Source organism: Leptonychotes weddellii, chromosome 16 (genome assembly GCF_054177405.1).
Source record: "Leptonychotes weddellii isolate Sample4059 chromosome 16, ASM5417740v2, whole genome shotgun sequence".
NCBI lineage: Eukaryota > Metazoa > Chordata > Mammalia > Carnivora > Phocidae > Leptonychotes > Leptonychotes weddellii.
The window spans coordinates 18,567,783-18,589,025 of record NC_138384.1 but is presented as its reverse complement, the minus strand read 5'-3'; the positions used below and the strand labels follow the sequence as shown (position 1 = coordinate 18,589,025).

General features: G+C 40.1%; 1 long non-coding RNA gene across 1 annotated transcript in view; it reads left to right on the top strand.

The window, feature by feature from the left end:
- Positions 1-20,907, top strand: part of LOC115944757 (uncharacterized) — a 285,960-nt gene extending 265,053 nt beyond the window's left edge. Inside the window, exons 4-5 of the long non-coding RNA XR_014140836.1 lie at positions 361-961; positions 17,738-20,907. This is a non-coding gene — a long non-coding RNA (uncharacterized LOC115944757). The remainder of the gene's footprint in view (positions 1-360; positions 962-17,737) is intronic.
- Positions 20,908-21,243: the final 336 nt, after the last annotated feature.

Here is a 21,243-nt window from a genome sequence, read left to right as displayed (position 1 = left end):
CACAACTAGCGAATCATGCCTTGCTGCTGAGATACGGAGCTACTGTGAGGAGCACAGGGATGAGGAGGCAACAGGGTCCATGATGTCTGCAATATCTACGCCTTTTTCTATGTTCAAAATTCCTTTCTTCTAAAGTTGGCTGGGATGAATGCTACATTTCATATTGACTTACAGTTTGGATGAACACATCAAATGGAAGTGCTGTTGTGAGATTTAAGTAAGATAATGCCTACTAAGAGCCTGATGGAGTAAATACTGAACACGTGTTGGCCATAACCCTTCTTCTTTGTTGCATATATCACAGTTGTAATTTCACAGTGATTTGGATGATCACCCGATTTTTGTGTCTTCCCCCACCAGGTCAGGAGCCTGTGAAGACAGCATGGGAGCTGTGTTTGCTCACCATTATGTCTCCAGCATGTAGTGGTAAAAGTGATCACAATATTGACCTTCAGTGAACATTTGTTGAAGCAGGGAATGGATGAATGGAGTCATTATTGTTCTTAGTTATTCAAAATGATTGACATATTTGGCCCTTTCTTCAAAAGAAGAAAAGAAAAGCAGAAACTCAGTGTATTGCTCATGAAGTGAAGAATGGCATGGAAAATTGTGACAGTTTGTTCTCTGTAGCAAGACAGGTCTCCACAGGACTCAAGCCATGGGTTCTGCCTTTAACCTTCCAGCAGACCTCCAGTGACTATGAAGTTGTGATCTTCTTGCATTCTGTGCCATCTTTGTACTCCCAGGATGGCCATCGGACCTTACTGGAGAATCATTTCACCACAGTATCTCAATATGCTCTTACACCAAGCCTGGTCCTGCAGGGGCTGTCTCATTTGCATCTGGAGGTATCAAAATCTTGCTGAGCAAGTCTCTTCCATCCCAGGCATCTTTCGAGATGTGAGCTCAGCACCGTTTTAACGTGATGCTTCTCGCTTTCCCTGAGGCCTGTTCCAGGAAGGTAAGCTATATTAAACTTGCTGCTGTAATGTTTTGGCTTATTGATTTTTTTTTAACTTGGCACCAAACATCCAACAGGCAGTTTTAAAAAGATCAAAAGGGGAAAGAAACAAGAAGGGAAAAAAATGCACCCAACTGCAACATTTAGCACTGTCCACTGTGCAGGCAATTAAGGGCTTATGTTCCAAAATGTATCAGAGTGAGGGCTCTTTCCTTGACGGCCTTCGTAAATGGAGGTGGCAGTTTAAGGCTAAAAGCAACACCAAAGGACAGGGATGTGAGTCCATTGTTTTATATTGTCAGTGTTTGGCTGACTACCAGAAGGTAGAAAACACACTTAGGTGAGGCTCTTTGCAAGTAGGGTTCTCTTCTCCCATTAGTTCTGGCAACCTCTAAAATTTGACAGCCAGATCCATTATGGGATTCTTGAGGTGTGTAGTATTACCACAAATTCAAAGACACTCTTCACACAGTTGCCTCTTGAGGGTTGTAGGATCAAGTTTGCTCATCGATTATATTTGGTCTTTTTGAGCAAAAGTGCAGGAAGCCTTAGGAAGGGATGTTTAACCCAGTCTGAGGTATGAAAAAGTCATCTGAGACTTGCCCCCCAAAACCATCAAGGAGGCTGAGGCGAGAGTAAAATTCATCCATCCATCCATCCGTTCATCTACCCATTCATCTCTGCCTCCATCCCTCCATCTGTCCTTCCTTCCCTCCATCTGCCCCTCCATCCATTCATCCGTGCATCCATCCAACAGCTCTATGTCAAACAGTCTGCTAGGTATCATGGATTAATAAGATGATAGAATTATTTCATATCATCAAATGTGTCTCCATCTTCCAAATCTTTCATGCTCTTCTATCCTTCATACTTTTGCTCTTGCTATTACTAATCCCAAAATACCTCTTTGTACCAGGAAAATTGCTTCTCATTATTAAAATCCCGGTCCAAAGATACCATTTCCTGAGAAATGTCTCTCAAATGTTTGAGCCTGAATTGTTTATGCCTATTTATTTGCTTGATACTTTATGCATATGTATTCACCAGCTCTTGTCATTTTATTTTAGTCATTTAAAATAATAATAGCAAGAATAACAGTGATAATAAATAGATTTTATTTAACAAATACTATGACTAGGCACTTTCGCCAAGCACCTCATATGTAAGAAACATTTCATCTTCACACTAATCTTAGGAAGAATCTACTATTATTACCCTTACTTCACAGAAGAAACTGAGACATGGAGAAGTCATTTATGGGTCACTATAACTTCGCAGTGAGCTTGGCTTGGGAAGTCTGAGGGACACTCTGTACCAAAAAGTTGAGTTAATGTCTATCACAGAGACACAAAATGGATATTCAAAAAATGATTGGATGAATCGGAATAAAAGAATAGGTGTAACTCAGAAATTCTAGGTCTAGCCTTGTCTTCCTAAATAATTAGACCCAATTCTAATAACCACAAAAAGACATAATGTTATCATGGTTCCTACTCGACCACTTATATTTGTCATGCAAGTGTGGATTTACTGTGAATTTTGATGCAATTCAAGGGACTGTTACTGGGTGCTGAATATGTATCATGCAACCTGGTATGCATTTTACAAAGATTAGCTCATTTAGGAACTTACAACACTCTATGAAGTAAGGACACTTGCTATTCCATTTTGCAGGTGCCGATAAACCAAGGCTTAGAGATATTAGAAGTTTGCCCAAGGTCAGCTGGCTAGGAAGTAGTGAATTTGGTGTTCAGAGCCATGAAAGCTATTTCCAGGGCCCTCAAACCTCAACTGTGTGTTTCTGCTAACAGGCACACGGAGCTCCCTCCGTGTGATAAATGGGAAGAGAAAAAGGCAGATACAGAGAAAACAAGACAGGGACATCATTTCCTGAACAGTATAAATACTTAGGCTGCTCTATCCCTACTTTTCTTTCAAGCTCATTGTTTTCAATAATATCTATTCAAAGTGCCTTGAAATACTAAGCACTTGAATAAAATACCCCTGAGAAAAGGCTGAACTTCTCCTCAATGACAAATTATGTGTAATTTGTAAGAATTTCTATTAATGTTTTTTCAAGCTTTTAGGTTCAAAACAATATTCTTAATTGCATAGCCATGGTGGTGTGGCTGACCATGATGCCTCTTCCATCTTTATGAGATGTTTTCTGTTCAGGTTTATGAATAGATCCATATATATCACTGGCCTTGGAATTCAAAGTAGCCCTACTAATACAATTATTTCTTATCCTACCAGGAGTTCAGCAAAGCTATGAGTACAGATGGTATGCAATCATTCTGCAATCACTTGCAATTGTTTATCTGTTCCTACCACAACCTTGAAATTCCTTTTTCAAAGATCACAAATGACCCTTTTCTCACCAAAATTAATGTCCTCTTCTCAGTCATCATGTTCCCGGAACTTGCTGAACCATTTGATATCACTCATCACCCTCTTTGTGAAGCCCTTTACAGCCTTGAGCTTCTTTGTCTTTGGATACTGAGCACCTTTAAATTTCACCATTTATTTATAATTTCACTTTATAGCTTGAGAGATCACCACATTATCTAGCCTTCAGGGTCAGCTTTTCCATTGATATCGCAAACAAAAATGGCTCAAAATCTGTTCCTGTGATATAATGGGAAAACAACATTTTACCGTCATCCCATAGATTTTGGCCATCCAGTTGAGAACTCCTATTTTAAGATTATCAGCTGCCAGAGCCAATGTCAAAAACTCATCTTGAAATAGCTCTACATAAAAAAGGAGCATAAACTGAGTTTTTCAAAGTAGGTACAGGACAGCTTCATTTCTAATCATCAGACTGTTGTACTTGTGATTTATCTGGCTTCTACCTGTTGAGTATGACAAACCACATTCCATCACACACAGACTTTGTAGCCTGAGAAATACGACAGACAGTAAGTGAGAAATGGAAATAAAATGTGAGCCCTCTTTAACTTATAAAAAGTAAGCATTCTTTCAGACCCTGTCTACTGAAGAACAGTGAGAGAGGAATGGATGTTTACAACCATGAAAAACACCTATAATTTATATACAATTGTAGAAAAGAATAAAGAAACAAAAATTATGTTTTTGGAAAGGTCCATGTACTCTTTGAGTCTCCAAGGAATAAAAGTTGTCTGAAGCAGAACACAGACACCCACAATTAATGTTCTCAGTGCTTCAGCACAACAAACCACCCGCTGTGATTTTGGTTGAGCTGATATGAAAACATTATTAGAAATATCTGCACTCACTCTTCAGCTGTTGACAAAAGTTCCTCAATTGAGACAGCTATCAGATTCTCTGTTAGGAATGTGGGGGGTGAGGGCAGCATGGAGTGGCAAGTCTAAGCTTAACCTGAGCATCTATTATATAGCTACACATGGTATTTTAAGGGTAGTGTTCAAGGGTCCAGAACTGGGTTAATTTTTTTTTCACCAAGCATGACCAGAAAGGCCTAAGGTGTTTTCCCTGTCCAAAGGAACATCAATGGCCAACTCAGAGAATTCAAACTCAAATGTAGACTGGTTGCAAGGAAAACCAGTGAGTAATGCAGAAAGAAGACAAAGTAAGGACTCAGGAGTTACTGGGCTACAGAATTAAGTAAGGGCTAGGAGAGTTGGGGGCAGGGCATAAATAATATACATGTGTCTTGGATATGAACTTGGATGTCCTTGAGGCCCCAATGTGCCATTGTACTGGCTGCTGACTGAGTGGGATATGGGTGGGTTGGTTTGGTTTCAAGGCACAATGTTGGCAAGGATAGAAACCAGGAGAGGAATAGCACAGGCATATTTCTCAAAAAATATTGAATGAAAGAACAAAATGTCATTAAAAGTTTGTTAGGACCATTTCTTTGCCAATGAGAGGATAAATGCTACACTAATATACTTTGTTCTTTTTATACTTTTGTAAGATGAGACATTATGGTAAGTATTTTATATAATAACTTGATAAACTAAAAACTATTTCTCCCACCCCAGTTTTCTTTGTGGATTTTTAAATACTATTTACATTGATGTGACAGTCTATTTTTCTTGTCAGTTGAGCCAGTTGGTATGGCAACATTTAATTTCTCGAAGAAATGTCTGTCAACATTATGTTGAAAAAAATAGTACTGTTACATTGTACCAGTATGAATCATCACCACCTCCACCAATAACAATGGCAAAATATTACAAAAATGATAATAATAGTACTAATGACAACAGCGACAGCACCAAATACAATAATTAAAGTAGAGAAAGCAGAGACTTGGCAGTCAGATATCTCAAGACTCCAATTTCTAAGATATCTTTCTAACTCAATAACCTTGGGTAAGAAACCCTCTAAGTGGCAATTTCTTATTTAGAAAAGGAAGCTAATTATACATAACCAGTAGGATTATACACAACTCATAGAGCTGGGGGGAAATGAGTATGTCATAAAATTAGAAAACAAAAAAGGAAAGACAACAAAAATGCCCTGCATGTCTTCTAGTGCGTGGTTGGCTTCTAATACATGGTAGTTCCCACATCCATTTTCATGATCCCAAACCCAGTTGAGTAACGTTTGAAGAGTTTGAAGGAGAGAAAGATGGCACTACAGACAGATAAGCAAAGGTTGTCCAAGTGTTTTTTTCCCACACAAAATAGCATTATCCCTGGTACCATGTAGAATCTTATTCCCCATAAACTGTTGTTAACTCCACGGCATCTCACTTGAGAAAACCTCTCTCTCTGACCTCACACGAATTCCTCCCTTAGCCATCAAGTGAGATACTTAGCTATGTCAAAGCTGAGAGTAAAAGGCAATGTTTATCCAGAAAGCTGATGGTCAATACAATTTTCAAAATAGAGAGTAGGAGTGAGCTTATACACAATAACATATACAAATTCAGTTCTTACATGAGAGGCAGTGTGCTAAGAATTTCATATATGAATCTCATTTAATCCTCAAAACATTGGAGGCAAGGAACATCTGACCTCCACTTTACACGTGAGAAAACAGAGATTTTAGTAGCCATTAAACCAGCTGTTCAAAGTCACACAGCTACCATGTAGCTAGCTAAAAGTCAAATCCAAACAGGCTTTCTCTAGCCCACATGCTCAACCTTAAATTTATCCTACCCAGAGGAAAGGAAAAATTTACTATAAACAAAGATAGGAAGAAAGGCAAGAAGGGAGAGACAGAGGCAGAGACAGAGAAATAAGAAAAAAAAATTTTTTTAAGGTAAATAAAGTTTCCTGAGGAACACAAACAATTGAGCTGCTTACAAAAAAAAAAAAAAAAAATCCCATGACTTTAACACTAATCTTTCCCCCAACAACCCATTTTGAAGCACATTGGAATGTTAAGACCTTGAATCAAATACTCAGAGAAAAGTTAAACTTCAGAGCAGAGGCAGTGCATTTGTACATGTGAAGAGCACAATTTGTTTACATGTCATCTAGAACTTTATTCTCAGAAGAATGGTCTTATTTCTACAGCCTATTATTCAGGCTGGTTTGGCTGGACCTTATTTTTCTTCTCCGAGTCCCAGTGGTGCAATGTTGTTTTCAGTATGCATCTATGAATAGACCTACAAACACCACTGACCTTGGTGGAGGAAACCCATGGCACTAATGGAATTATTTTCAGACTGGAATTACCCCCAGGAATTCAATAAAATGTGGGGTAGTGATAGTGTGTTATCACTCAACAACCTTTTCAATCTGGTATGTGCTCTCTCTGTAATCTTTAAATTCTTTATCTCAAGGATTGCAAGTCACTCTGTCTTCTAAACCTAATGATTTCTTCTCAGCCTTCAGTTATTTCATGAATTTTTTTAACCACTTGATCCCACCTATGTCTTTGCAACACGTGTTCTAAACTTTTATAATTTGTTGACTTCATTGCATGTTTTTAGCAATGAAACTGTTTTAACATCCAAATGACTGCATTCCCAGCTTTAAAAAGTCGACGACTTTCCTTTGATACCACGCTATCTCCCCCATGGTGTCAAACGCCACAGTCTGTGTACTTAGGTTGACATTATCTCCATCAGATCTCCAGTGTCAGGTGTAAACCCAGGTTTCCAGGATCAGCCCAGGTGGACTCCCTGGCCACAGTGATTGGTTCAAGAAGCAGCATGTCACCTTCTGTTCAATCTCAGGATTCCTGGGGTGAGGTGTCCTCTTTCCTGTTGAATTAGAGCTTGAAAAGATGTGAGCCTTCAAGTGCTGGTGGCCATTCTGCCACCATGTGTTGTGTGAGAATTAGTCCATCATGGAGGAGAACAGAATTAGATTTTCTAGTGGAGGCCTGATGGACACTCCAGTGTTTTCTGCTCAGTCCTGGGTCAGCTGATACAGTTCAATCTCTGGTCTTACTGTTTGCTTCAGCACTCCCTGGACAGCTGTTCCTGTCCTCGCAGATCATCTGTTGCCCAATTCTCGCTGTTTCTTCATGCTGTTGCTCTGCCTATTCCTCTGAGCCTAAGAAGTGGACGTTGACTCTCTCTTAATCCCCTATAGCACAGCTGAAACCAGGCTGTTTGAAAATAAGCCTGTGACCTCAGGACTTTAAGCAGACAATATAATAAAGGGATATAAAACTCCAAGCTAGATTGTGTACTCTGGATTTTTCAGGTCCTGTGCTTCTACAGGGGAATACCTCCTCCCTATCTTTCCACTCAGCCTCTGGCCTGCTGTCATGTTGCAGGAGCCAGATTAGACCCCCGTGGTGGAAGAAAGTGCTTAATTGTTCCCTGACTCCTCTCAGAATCTATACCCATATTTTCCTGGATCCCTTAGAAGGGGAAATCTTTTTGTCAGACCTACTTCTCCAGAGCAATAGAGGAAAAATTAAAAATAACGGTACTGATTTTAAATTCAAACCTGACTCCATTTGTAGCCATCAAAGTTTTAGAAATACATCAGCAGTTTAGCCACAGGACATCTAGTTGTACAATACACCTTTTATCTCATATTTGTAATAACATTAAAGATGCAGACATTTCTGTCTCTGGTAATACAATTAAATGGGAAATGATAAATTGATCTTACTCAATAACATAGGTGTAAAAATCCTACATAGTATGTTAGCAGAAGAAATTCTAGATTGTCATGACCAAATAGGACACATTGAAGAATGTAACAATGGCTAAATGTTAGAAAAGCTTATGTAATTCACCATATTACATAATTCAAGGAGAAAAATTATATAATCTTTCCAAAAGATACAGAAAAAAATTAAATAAAATTTAGCACTATTCCTGATTTTAAAAATAACACTTCTAGGAAATTAGCAATGGAAGGGAATTCCTTTAACCTGACAAAAGGTAAATGAAAATTTAGAAACTTTTCTATTAAACTCAGGGCCAAGATGTGAATTCACATTATTACATCAAGTACATTCTACATATCTTAGCCCACGAAGGAAGGAAGGAAGGAAGAAAGGAAGGAACGAAGGAAGGAAGGGAGGAAGAAAGGGAGGAAGGGAGGGAAGCCACTGAAAGGGAAGAATCAAAAGTGTTCACAAATGATACTGTCTTTGTTGAAAATATTAGGACATGAATATTTACAGATAATTTATTAGAACTAATAAGAGTGTTTATCAGTATTGTTAGGTAAGAGATCAATATCAAAAGACACAAATTTAAAAAAACTGTTTTTTTATAACTAATAGAAACAAATTATAAAATGTAATTTTTAAAGATTCATATTAGAAACAAAAATATAAAATACTATGAGAAATTTGTAAAACCTTATAGAGGGACGTGAAGACCTAAATAAAAGGTGAAATATACCATAATAATAATAAATATAATAAATGGGAAGATTGAATGTTTTAAATATACCAATTTTTCTTAAATTAATCAGATGTGACTCTTATACTAAAACATATTCTTTACTCCCTTCAAATACTATCAAAATCCCAAAGGGTTTCCTCTTGAGAACTGGGTAAGCTTAATATATATTAATTTTGGTAAGAGAAAGCAAAAAGGTGAGGATAAACAATTAACAAAATTTAATATGGATCATTATTTTAGAGTAGTACGATGCAACAATGGGCAAACAGGTCAGTCTACCTATGCAATAGTATTATACTGCTGTAATTAGAGAGTCCCAAAACATGGCCACATATGAATGGGTACTTACTATATTTCACATTTTTTAAATAAATAAATAAATAAATAAATAATTTATTTATTTATTTAAGAGAGAGAGAGAAAAAGTGAGCATGAGCAGGGGGGAGGAACAGAGGGAGAGGGACAAGCAGACTCCCTGCTGAGCAGAGAACCCGACCCTGGGGCTGGATCCCAGGACCCCAAGATCATGACCTGAGCCAAAGGCAGATGCTTAACCAACTGAGTCACCCAGGCGCCCACTGTATTTCACATTTGGCTTTATAATGAGTGAGCAGTGGATATACAGTTTAATAAATGGCATTGAGTTGGGGGGGGTCCAGATTGTCATCCATATAAAAAATAAAATACATTTAGATAATTGCCTCACACTAAATACACGAAAATAACCTCCAGAGGTACAAAATGTTAAAGACAGATGGCACTAATTTCCATGTTAAAACATATGAAACAATCCAAAATATAGTTGTAGGGACATATATATGAAATTAAAATGTGAGAGCATTCATGGGAAGATTTTTCATCAATTTTAGGACCATAGAAGGAGAATGAAATGAGAATGCTGGGTCTTCAGCTGTGTCTCTTAATATTTTATCTCTTTGCAAAATAATAATAGTAATAATAATAAGGTAAACATGGCAAAATAGTAGCAGTTTAAAATGTGGTCAATAGGCATAATAATATCTGATTGTTATTTTTTTATACTTTTCTATATGTTGAAATATACTATAATTAAGAAGGGAAAAGAAGCAGTTATAATAGATAGGTCAATCACCATGTATTCAGTCAATTAAATTCACCATTTTAACGGAAAAAGAGAAAAAAAAATATGAACATTTCAGTAAATGCAGAGAAAGCTTCTGTTAAAGTCAATACTTGTTCATGATAAGCAAAAAAATCTCTCAGAAAATTAAGAATGGAGGTAAATAGCTTAATCTGATAAAGGACATTAGACAAACTATAGTTAACGAATACTTAATAGTAAATATTGAATGCTTTACCCTCTATGCATAGAAATAAAGCAAATATATTCACTTTTACCTCATCTAGTCAACATTGTATTTGAAGCTCCAGTCAGTGAAAATGAGGTAAGAAAAAGAAATACAAGACATAATATTATAAAAGTAAGAGTTATAATTCTTTTTATTCACAGATGACATGACTGGGTACATAGAAAAACCAAAAGGCAACAAATAAACTATGAGAATTAAATGAGTAAAATCAGCAAAGTCACTGCACTGAGGGTTTTAGAGGGGAGGGGTGTGGGGGGACGGGTTAGCCCAGTGTTGGATATTAAGGAGGGCACGTATTGCATGGAGCACTGGGTGTTATACGAAAACAATGAATCATGGAACACTACATCAAAAACTAATGATGTACTGTATGGTGAGTAACATAACATAATAAAATTAAATTAAATTAAAAAATAAATAAATCATTTAAAAATATAAAAATAAATAAATTTTTATGTCAAGCAAAATAAACCAGACAGGCCAGTAAATACTGTATGATTCTGTTTGTGCCCAAAGTAGGGAAGGGGCAGTCTGATACTGCAGGAATGAGGCAGTCTATCAGGACAGCTAGGTAGTTTTGTGGTAATTAATAACCTCATAATCTCAGTGACGTAAAACAAGAATTTGTTTCTTTCTTATGTTGTGTGTCCATTGTGAGTTAACAGGAGGGTTTTGCTACAGTCAGGCTGAAGAACAGCCACTCTCCAGAAGAAGAGTTAAGAGGATTTTGTACTGACATTTAAATATTCAAGTCTGGGGGCATCTGGCTGGCTGAGTCAGAAGAACATGCATCTCCTGATCTCAGGGTCGTGAGTTCAAGCCCCATGTTGGGTGTAGAGCTTACTTAAGAAAATGAATGAATGAATGAATGAATGCTCAAGTTTTGAAATGTCACAAGATACTTGGCCATTAAAACTCAACTTGCTCATGGCCCACTCAGCACAAGGGAAGTTGAAGAGCATAGTCCTTCCATGTGCTCAGAAGGCAGAGTTAGAAATATATGTCCAGTAGCACAAATGACTATCACAGCAAGATGGGTAGTAGGGGCTGGAAAAGAGACGTTAATAATCTAGGGAAAGGGAAATACCAGGCTGCTGTAGCCAGTGGGAAATCTCTTGTAGTGGCTTAGTAATAGGAATTTCTGCTATTCCATTGTAACCTGTTGCCTTGGTTGGTTTTATATTCTCCTCATCAAAATCTTCTACAGAAACACACATGTACTTTTTTCTTTTAATTTACATTTTATTTTGTGAAAATCAAAATAGATAACGACACGGTGTGTAACAGAGAATAGGCTTAATACCAATGCTCTGAGTCAAAGTTGGCAATGAGAACATAGCTCTCAAGGAATCTATGAAAATCATGAAGAGGCAATTGGACTGTCTTAGAATCATGGATTGGGGTCGCACCTGAATTTATCTAACTCGTAAGGAGCAAAATTGCCCCAGCTAATGAAGTTATCAGAAAGAAAGGGAATCATCGTTTTGTGAAATGGTCTCAGAGTGCTTAGCCTTGAAGCTATGCCCCATAAATATTAGTTTAAATGTAAGAAAAGAGCCCTGCACCTGAGAGAATTATGTAAGCTCTGATGAGAAATGATGCTGCGAAAGAGTTACAGCGTGACCAAAAATATGACACAACAGCTTCGATACAGTCCTGGGGTCCAGGGCCGGGTCTCCAAATACCCAGCTGCTATTCATTTCCGAAGGACAGTGACTTCTGTTGTACCAATGGGAACTCCGCCCGGACTGTGTGTTTCCTGCCTACTTGTAAGGGAGACCAAAAACCTAGAGGAAAATTTCTTCATTGCCTGGTAGGGTTAGGGCCACATTTTCTTTTTCACAGTTAAATGTGAAAGCTGGAACCGAGGGCTATAAGCCAGGCAGGGGCCCAGGGTGGGGTCAGCAGTTAAGAAATGTTCCATCCATCAAGGAGGTGTCTTCCACCTAATCCCCAACCCTAATGAAAACTTTGGTGGGACTTACTAAATTGGCATTTTTGCATGTTTATCTTTTCTTTATCAATTCACTTTTTGTGTCTTTCTACTTCTCAAAAACAAATATTTTAATAATAATAACTAAAAAAAAAAAAAAAAACAGAGAGCATAGTATGATGTTCCTCCTCTTTCTCTCAGCTTTACTGACAAAGTGCTGTTGATTCTGGCTCAGGGTGCCCTCTTCTGCCTACACTCTCTGGCCCCTAGTCATCGCTTCCTTGGGGTCACTCTGCCCTCATTCTTGTCCATTCCCAGCCATTCTCTATGCTGTCCACAAGCAAAGCTCTCACATGGAGTTGAGCTTGACATAGCTGGTTTTGAAATCTTGAGTAGTTCCCATTATCTGACAGAGGTTACAAGCAGGGTGCCTCTAGGGGATGTTGATGGGATTCCTCTCAGGTTTGCTCATATCTTTTTTGGAGTTTTTACTTGACCTTCTCTTGGCTTCCATGTGCTTTTGCCCCTACAGTAGGGATGGAGACTCTTCACCTATAGCACAGGGAGTACGTAGAGGTTTCCATCCTGTGGGAGGGCTCCAAACCCTCATGGGCATGAAGTGTGAAAATGTGAAAGCAAGCCCCCTTGCCTCAGGTCAGGACTACTCTGAGGCATCACTTCCACTGCAAAACTCATCTGCAGAAGCAGCCTGAGGCTCCCTTCCACAGGTCTTCCTTGCAAACACACGCCTGCTTTTCCACCCCTGGCCTGCCCTACGTCATCCCCCTGGCTTCTCCTGGGAATACCTTCTTAATAAGCCACTTGCATATGAATCCTCATCTCAGAATCCACTTCTAGGGACCTGACCTAAGACATTCAACTCCCTATGGGCCAAATTTAGATTTAAAACATTGTTTGTCATAATTAATTTTCAAACTGAGTATTTTTAAACTGCATTTACTAACCCAATTAATTCTTACTGCTTCCTTCTATTTTATTTTAGTCTTATTTTGTTTACTGACCTTCTTCACCCAGCCCCTGAAAGCACTTGAGTTTTTAATACCTGACCTATGGGTTTTAGCCAAGATAGGGTGATTTAGGGTACTTGACACACTCACTTTATTATACATATCTAGCGTCATCTCCCACCTCCCTGTCCCAGGCACCCGAATTTCCTGCCACTACTGAATGCCTTTGTATCCCCTGGGCATGTAGACACTTGCTCAACTTCTTCCCTTTACATGTGATTCTTGGTCTGAATGAAAGAGTCTCCTCTACTGTAGGTCCACCTTGCAAAATCCTATTCATCAAAGCCCTTATCAAATGTCTCTTCCTCTGGGAACGCCATTTCTCCAGTTTTCCATGGGTTCCCCCAACACCTTTCACACATGACTGTGATTTGACATACCATACCAGAGTAAAATCTTAAGGACATCTGGGATTAACTTAGTGGAGGGAGAGCATGTGAATGTGTTTTAGGCAAAGAAACTTCAGGGGAAAGACATCATGGTGGGTTGGGGGAGAGGATGGAGTAGAACATCACATGCTGAAAGAACTGCATCCAGACCAGTGCTGGAGGCAGCTAGAAAGGCAGAGGGAAAGGGTGCAAGGGAAGAAGGACAGGTGACTGGGAGACACAGCAGTCTCCAGTCTGTAATTCATGGGTGAATGTGAGGGGATAGGAAAACACCCTCCATCCTATATCATGTTGGTGTATTTCCATTTTTTTCTGGGGACAGAGTTCATAGTTTCATCTCATATCTTTATTAAGAGCAAGAAACAGAAAGGGAAGGAGGGAGAGAGAGGAGAAAGACAGGGATAGAGAGAGAGAACAGAGAAAGAGAGAAGAGAATAAGAATATTTGAACATTCTACATGTCAGAACAGCACCCAGGCCCCTACTCCCCATAACAACATAATGAGGTCTACAGCTACCACTGATCCCATTTTGCAGGGGTAAAACTGAGGTTCAGAAGGGCAGAAGCTCTCCAAGGACACAGCCTGTCCATGTCAGAGCCAAGATGCCAATCCAGTTTTAGGACATGCAGGGTCATGCTCTTTGCTCTGCTGGCTCCTGGACAAGAGAGATCAAGTAGAGGTATCTCCAGAAGGCTTTTGTGTGACTTCATGAAGCTAGGACATGGAAAGCTGCAGGCAGAGGATGGCTGGTGGTGTTCCATTAAATGCTCCTCTGCCCTGTTAGCCTATAAAACTGAGGTTGCTTGGGAACTGTGGTCATGGGGTCAGAGCTTGCCTAGACAACTTCATTTGAAAAAAAAAAAGTGTCTAACAATCAAAAGCTTGAGACTATGAGGAGAGAGATAGAAAATTAGAAAGCCATCTGCTCTCTCACAACCCTGTAGTCTCCTTTGATTTAACATGTGTTCTTTATAATTATCTACACTTTAAAGCCATGATTCTCAAAGTGTGGTCTCAGGAATGGCAGCATCAGCATCATGTGAGAACTTGTTAAAAATACAAATTCTTAGGCTCCACCTCAACCCACCTGATCAGAAACACGGGGGGTGGGGCCCAGCAATCTGTTTTAACAAGCTCTCCAGTTGATTCAAATGCACATCTAAGTCTGAGGATCACTGATGTAAAGTGTGCAAAGCCCTCTCAGATCTATTATCTCAGTGGTTGTTTCAGGAAATGTTGAAAACATTTTTCTTAGTGCCACTGTACATTTGAGGACACTGAGGATAAAAGGGGATGTGATTTCCTCATCATAAATCCAGATTGGTTGGCTTTGTAGGATAGCCCACTTTCTTTGAGGACGGTATGTCTCCCACCATGTTCTCATTTGTATCCCCATGAGACCCACCACCTACCAGGAGTTTAAAAGCAGCTTTGTCACCTTCCCTCTGAGCATTCATGTGCTTCATGACAAACCAGTGACAAATAACCAATGTGGATACCTTGTAGGACCCTACCTGATGTGGGAAAATATATTCAGACCAATCCACTGGACTTCAGCTATGAAAATAATTTGGGTGTCTAAGAAGACTTCTGATCCATTAGAGATATATGTTGCCCCCATAAAAAAATTCTGCAGACAGATGAAATAGCCACATTTTTAGAACCATAAAATGCTATAAAAAATTTAAGAATCACCACCCTTTTGATGAGCATCTACTATGCAACATTACTTTCCATGGATCCTCTTTTTCAGTTCTTACAACAAGGGTGCAGAGTTGGTCTCTTGTTGCTCATTTTATTAAAGGAGAAAAATTAAGTTTCTTATATAATTGTGATCATGATCACACACTGCTTCAAACCTTTCAGTTAATTTCCATCCACCTACCGCAGTGGCTCTCAACTATGGTTGCCCACCAGAGCACCTGGAGAGTTTGAAGTTGTAATGCCCAGCTCCTATTCCAGACCAATTAAATTAGAACCCCTGGGAGAAGGACCTGGTATTTTTCAAAGTCTTCCAGATGTTTCCAGTGTAAAACACAGTCTGAGAATCACTGATCTAGAAACTTCAGTCTCCTTAGTATGGTCTACAAATGCCTAAGATGCTCAGGCTCCTGGCTGTCTGTTTAAAAGACATCTTATCTCTTCTCCCCAGAGCTCAGCATCCTGGCTTCTTTCTGTTCCTTGGCTATATTTCAATGGCTTCATCACTCTCAGGTCTTTGCATCTGCTCTTCTTTCTGCCAGGATGCCTGTTCTAGCAGCTCTTCATGTGGTTGACTCACTAGCATTCTTCAGGTCTCAGCCCAAATGCCTCCTCTTCTAAGAGCACTACTTTGGCCACTTCATCTAAAGTCATGTTCAGTGTCATTCTCACTTACTGTCTGGTTTATCTCTTTGGAAGCATGTTTTACAGTCTTGGTTATATATTATTGACTTGTGTGTTGTTGGTCTTACCCCACTTTAATATAGGATCCAGAGAGCCCAGATACTATGCTATTCTTATTCACTACCTTCCCCCCTGTGTCTGTAAGAGGGTCTGGTTCAATAAACATTGCTTGAATAAATGAATGAAGGAGAATGAATGAATTCAGAGGGCTTAAGTGATTAGTCCTGAGCCCCGTAATTGTATTCAAGTATTTGGACTCCACTGTTCTGAGTCCAGGTTCATTGATTTTTTCCAATACAATCTAACCATTTCTGCTTTCACTCTATTCACACATGTTTAAACCAACAAGGTTAGAGGAGACATACTGTTCCTAATAAAGAACATGGGACTTGGTGACTTGGAGTTCACATTCTGTGATGTGGCAAGGAGTAGGCGAGTGGGCACGGTACAAAACCAGCTGTGTAAATAGCATCACCTCCAGTCCAATTTAAATGAAGTCAGTAAATTACACCTCCAGACCTTAAACCATTTATTTCACCACGCTAGAGAAAGGAAAAGGAGTGTTCAGAGAAGTAATTTCTCTGCCCAGGTATTTCATTAAAAACAGACTGGAAGGGGCCCCTGTGGGAGAACATGGCACCTGATATGATTGTGGGAGACACTTTTTTACAGAATGGAATAATCAAATGGTGGTTCACCTATCGCAGTTGGTTCTCACCATTATCAATAATGGAGGGCCACAAGTGGGGATGAACTCCAGCCCATAGTGTGCTCTGGAGGAGACAGAGTGCCAGACCAGCCCTCTGCCAGCAGAAGCAATAACACCAGTGTTAATAACAAGTCTCACCTTTTTCAACTCTCTGGGGGATAACTATTTTGTGTGTGTGTGTGTGTGTGTGTGTGTGTATGGAGGGAGGTGATCTTAATATTTTTCTCCCTCTCCATGGTTTCTGACAATGGAAATGTACCTGCTGATAATATTTTATTGGCTTAACATGCACAATAGAGTCAGCTTTTGCTCTTTTTGCTCGTTTGACACCACAACAAAACAACCTCATCCAATATCGGTATCAGAGAAGGTTAACTCTGGATGGCTATGGCTGAGGGTTGCCTATCAGTATTTACCTAACTAGCATTTGTTCTTAAAAGATAACTGAGGTGCAGGGCTGCAGAGCTTTCAATAACTCATTTTCAATAACCCATTTTCTTTGAACCTTGCTATAATTCCAAGAACAAAGCAAAAATTCTTGTTTCCATTTGAAAGAAGAGGAATCTGAAAGGAAGGTCATGCAATTTGCTTAAGATCCTTTAGTTAGTGAATCGCAGAGCTAGAGTTCAAACCCAGGCAGAGCACAATTTGTAATGCACAGTAGACTCAAGGGGCCTCTATGGGTGCTAATAATAATAATAATGTTAATACTAATATGATTAATATTAACCCTAATATTTATTATTAATATTAGCACCTAATAAATGTTAAGTACATGCCAATACTATAAGTGTATTACACGTATAATTTTATTTAAATCTCATACACAATAAGTTATTTAATTTTCACCACAACCTTATCCAGTAGGAAATATTACTTTCTATAGATAAAAATACTAAGTTTCAGAAAGTTTAATGGTTTGCCTATAATAGTCTAAAAGTGGCAGAGCTGTAATTCAAACGCACATCTTTCAACCTCTTTTTTTTTTTTTTAAGATTTTATTTATTTATTTGACAGAGAGAGACACAGCGAGAGAGGGAACACAAGCAGGGGGAGGGGGAGAGGGAGAAGCAGGTTCCCCGCAGAGCAGGGAGCCCGATGTGGGACTCGATCCCGGGACTCCAGGATCATGACCTGAGCCGAAGGCAGTCGCTTAACCGACTGAGCCACCCAGGCGCCCTCAACCTCTTTTTGCTCTTCCCCAGAACCCCATGCAAACCACATCAGATACCACCAGGCTTCTCACAGCAATGATTCTGAACCCAGAGATGTGAAACCTGGTTTGGCTACCAAGTCATGGTGTGACCTCTGGATGAGTCTTCTTGCCTTTCCAATGGGCTGTGGGGCTGGCCAGCGTCTGCTCCATCTTGATTCCTCCTGCAGTGTTCGTTTCCACTGCATACAAACAAGAACAGAACACACAAAGCCACCATCTGGTAAGCATTCCAATTGAACTCCTTCAGATGCAGAATCACCAGGTTTAAACATTAATGGTGAAAGGAACTTTCCTTGCTGGACACAAGTCTCAGGAAGACAGAGCAGGAGATACTCTGATGTCCTTTTGCGATCGCTCCAGGAACAGCAGCAAGAGGTTCATTGCCTCACCTCATGCACTGTTCACAAGGGGCTTTGGGAAAAAAGAGAAAAAAAAAAAAACCCACCACCTGGAGCTGAGAACATAATTACACAAACTTGAAAATGAGGTAAAGACCAAATTAAAGCAGTAAGCCTAAGGCATAAATACAAATGGATGACGATCTGCAAATCCCTTGTGGCAGCAAGTTAAAAAAAAAAGTGAGAGATATCCTCTTGATATTAAAGTAAAAGTTGAAAAAAGTAAAATGTGGCAGGTAGCACAGAGATGGAATCCAGGGGTTTCGCATTCCTTATAGGGCTCTGAATAGACATGATCGTCATAGCAATAGAGGCACCGGGCACTATGCTGAGCTTCATCTCACTTCAAGTTCACTCAGTCCCAGGAGACAGTTATTGTCACTACTCCCATCTCACAGATGGGCAAGTGGACTCCGATGCTAAAATCTCATCCAGAACATACAGCTAGTGATACAGCCAGGATTCAGAGTCAGGGTGTCCTTGTCCTGAGCTTTGCTCTTAACCAATGTAATAGACTGTTTAGAGCAGAGTTTAAGAGCAGCCCCAGTCACTGGCTCTATTCCAGACCAGGGAAACCCGCTTTATTCAAGGGATAAGACAATGTGTCCAAACCCAGTGGCCAAGTTTGCCATCTTGACTCTCTCTGCTTCTTTTCTCAGCCCCACGCCAAGTACTGTCTTTGCCCCGTTTCTTAATCCCCCCTGTTAAGTCATCGTTCTCTCTCCACATTATGTGTGACATTCATTTCTTCCACTATACTCAAACTTCTTTATTTGGTTATTGATCACGTATTGATTGACTGGTTGGCTGATTCATGAGTCTTCAAATATCTCCTAAGGTGTGTACTTCAATACTAAGCTCTGTCGAGGTGCCGAGCCACAGAGAGAAAGGTACGGAGGGTGAGGGTGTGGAGTGACATGCAGGAAACTCCCTCAGGGAGCTCATGGTGCAGTGAAGACAATGTGTTAGGCGAACGTATCTCAGCTGACAGTGAAGGGGGTGCAGCTGAGCTATCTGTAGGGGCTGAGAGAAAACACAGAAGGAGCCCCAAAACCCACCTAGGTGAGGACAATAGGTTCCCTGGAAGTGATGCTGGAGGTGAGGGGCTCTTCAGTCTCACCTAGGATAGTGTGCACAGGAGGCCAGTAATGCTCCAACTCTGCAGTGCATGAGAAGCACCAGGGGACTGGTAGAGAAAGTGGAACATGGGCCTCATAACCTCATGAGCCATAGAGTCTTAGATGGCCATCTGGTTAGTGTCAGGAACCTACGTTGTTAACAAGTTCTCAAAGTGATTTCATTTCAGGTGGTCTGAGCTGCAGCAGGCAGTCAGTTAGTAGTTGCTAATGAATACATGCAAACACACATACATACATGCCATTGAAATAGACAAATGCATAGTTACATGTTTAGTAGCTACTCCTCACAGACAGTATTTCAGAACGCCCCCCGCTCTCCTCCACAGTGGAGTTATTGCACAGTGTTGCTGGATGAGAGAGTCCAGTTTTCTGGAACCCCTGGAATAGCTGATGTGAAGGGTAAAACACACTTAGGTCAAAGTCATAGTAAGAGGTTTAATGAACAACAACAACACAATAACTATTCATTGTCCGGGAACAGGATGTGAAAGTCTGCACTCAGACTCAGTTGATAAGGCCCAGTCCCCTCCTCTGCCCCATGGGTCATGGAAATAGGAAAATAACAGAGGTGATAGTGTCCATGAGTCTGAGGAACCAGAAAAATCAGGACATAGTATCCACAAAAGGCTGAGCCGAGAAAGGACCCAGCATTTCCATGAAATTTCATAGCAAGGTGGTGAGAAAGGAGAGGAATAATATAAGACTGAGTTGGAAAGGCAGAATGGACTAGGTGACCTGGCGCCTTGTAGCCATGGATGGTGCCTTCCAATGTAACATGAAATGAAATGGAAAGCCCTTGAAAGGTTTAAGCAAGAAAGTGACATGATTTGTTCTAAGAAGGAGGCCTATTGTGTGGTTATAACACATTTTTCATCCATTCAGTGGTTGATAGATATTTTGGTTGTTCCTACCTGGTGGCTATTGTGAATAGTGCTACTGTGAATGTTCATAGACAAGCTTTTGTTTGAATACCAATTTTCAGTTCTTTTGGGTATGTACCTAAGAGTGACATTGCTGGGTTAATTAAATACTTAGCTTCTTAAGGAACTGCCGCAGTGGCTACCATTTTACATTCCCACCTCTATGGAAGAGGGTTCTAATGCCGTCTACATGTTACAAAATGGATGAACCTTGAACACGTTATGCAAAGTGGAAAAAAGTCAGACACAAAAGGCCATGTATTGTACGACTCCACTTATGGGAAGTGTCCATGATAGACGAATCCATGGAGTCAGAAGGCAGGTTAGAAGTTGCCAGGGGCTGGAGGAGAGAAGAAATGGGGAGTGACTGCTGGTGGGTGCAAGGTTTCCTTTTGGAGTGATGAACTGGAGTTCTAAGTTCTAGAATTAGACAGTGGTGATAGTGCTTGCATAATACTGTGGATGCATCTAATGCCATTAAATTGTATGCCTCAAAACGGTGAAAATGGTAAATTTTATAGTATATGTATTTTACTGCAATTGAAAAAAATGGATGCCTAGCAATTGCATGGAGCATTAGTTAGGAGGAGGACATGAGGAAGGCTGCATGGAGATGGTTTCAGTAGTCTGCATAAGGGACCACGGAGGCTCCAAAGAGGAGGGAGGCTGAGGGATTCTGCAAAGACAAATGGAGTTCCATTCACTTGATTCCTTGTTGTTCCTTCTTAATGCAACCTCTTTTTCTGTTTCCCATCAATTTACTCCTTGTACCCACTGACTCATCCCTACATCTCTCCTCCCACTGAACCCTCTATTTTACTGGAGGCATCATGTCTTATTACATTTGTTAAATAAATAAAATAAATCAGTAGCATCAGATAGCTTAAGGTTGTGTGCAGACCTGCTGAGTGGCTCTCCTCATTACACCTTCCTCCCCATTTTCCTAGCCCAGCCAACCTGGGGTCTTGGGTTGCACGGAAGGAAACAGGCCCTGAAATCAATACAGTATTTAACGGGAAGGTGCTGAAGCGTGGCCAG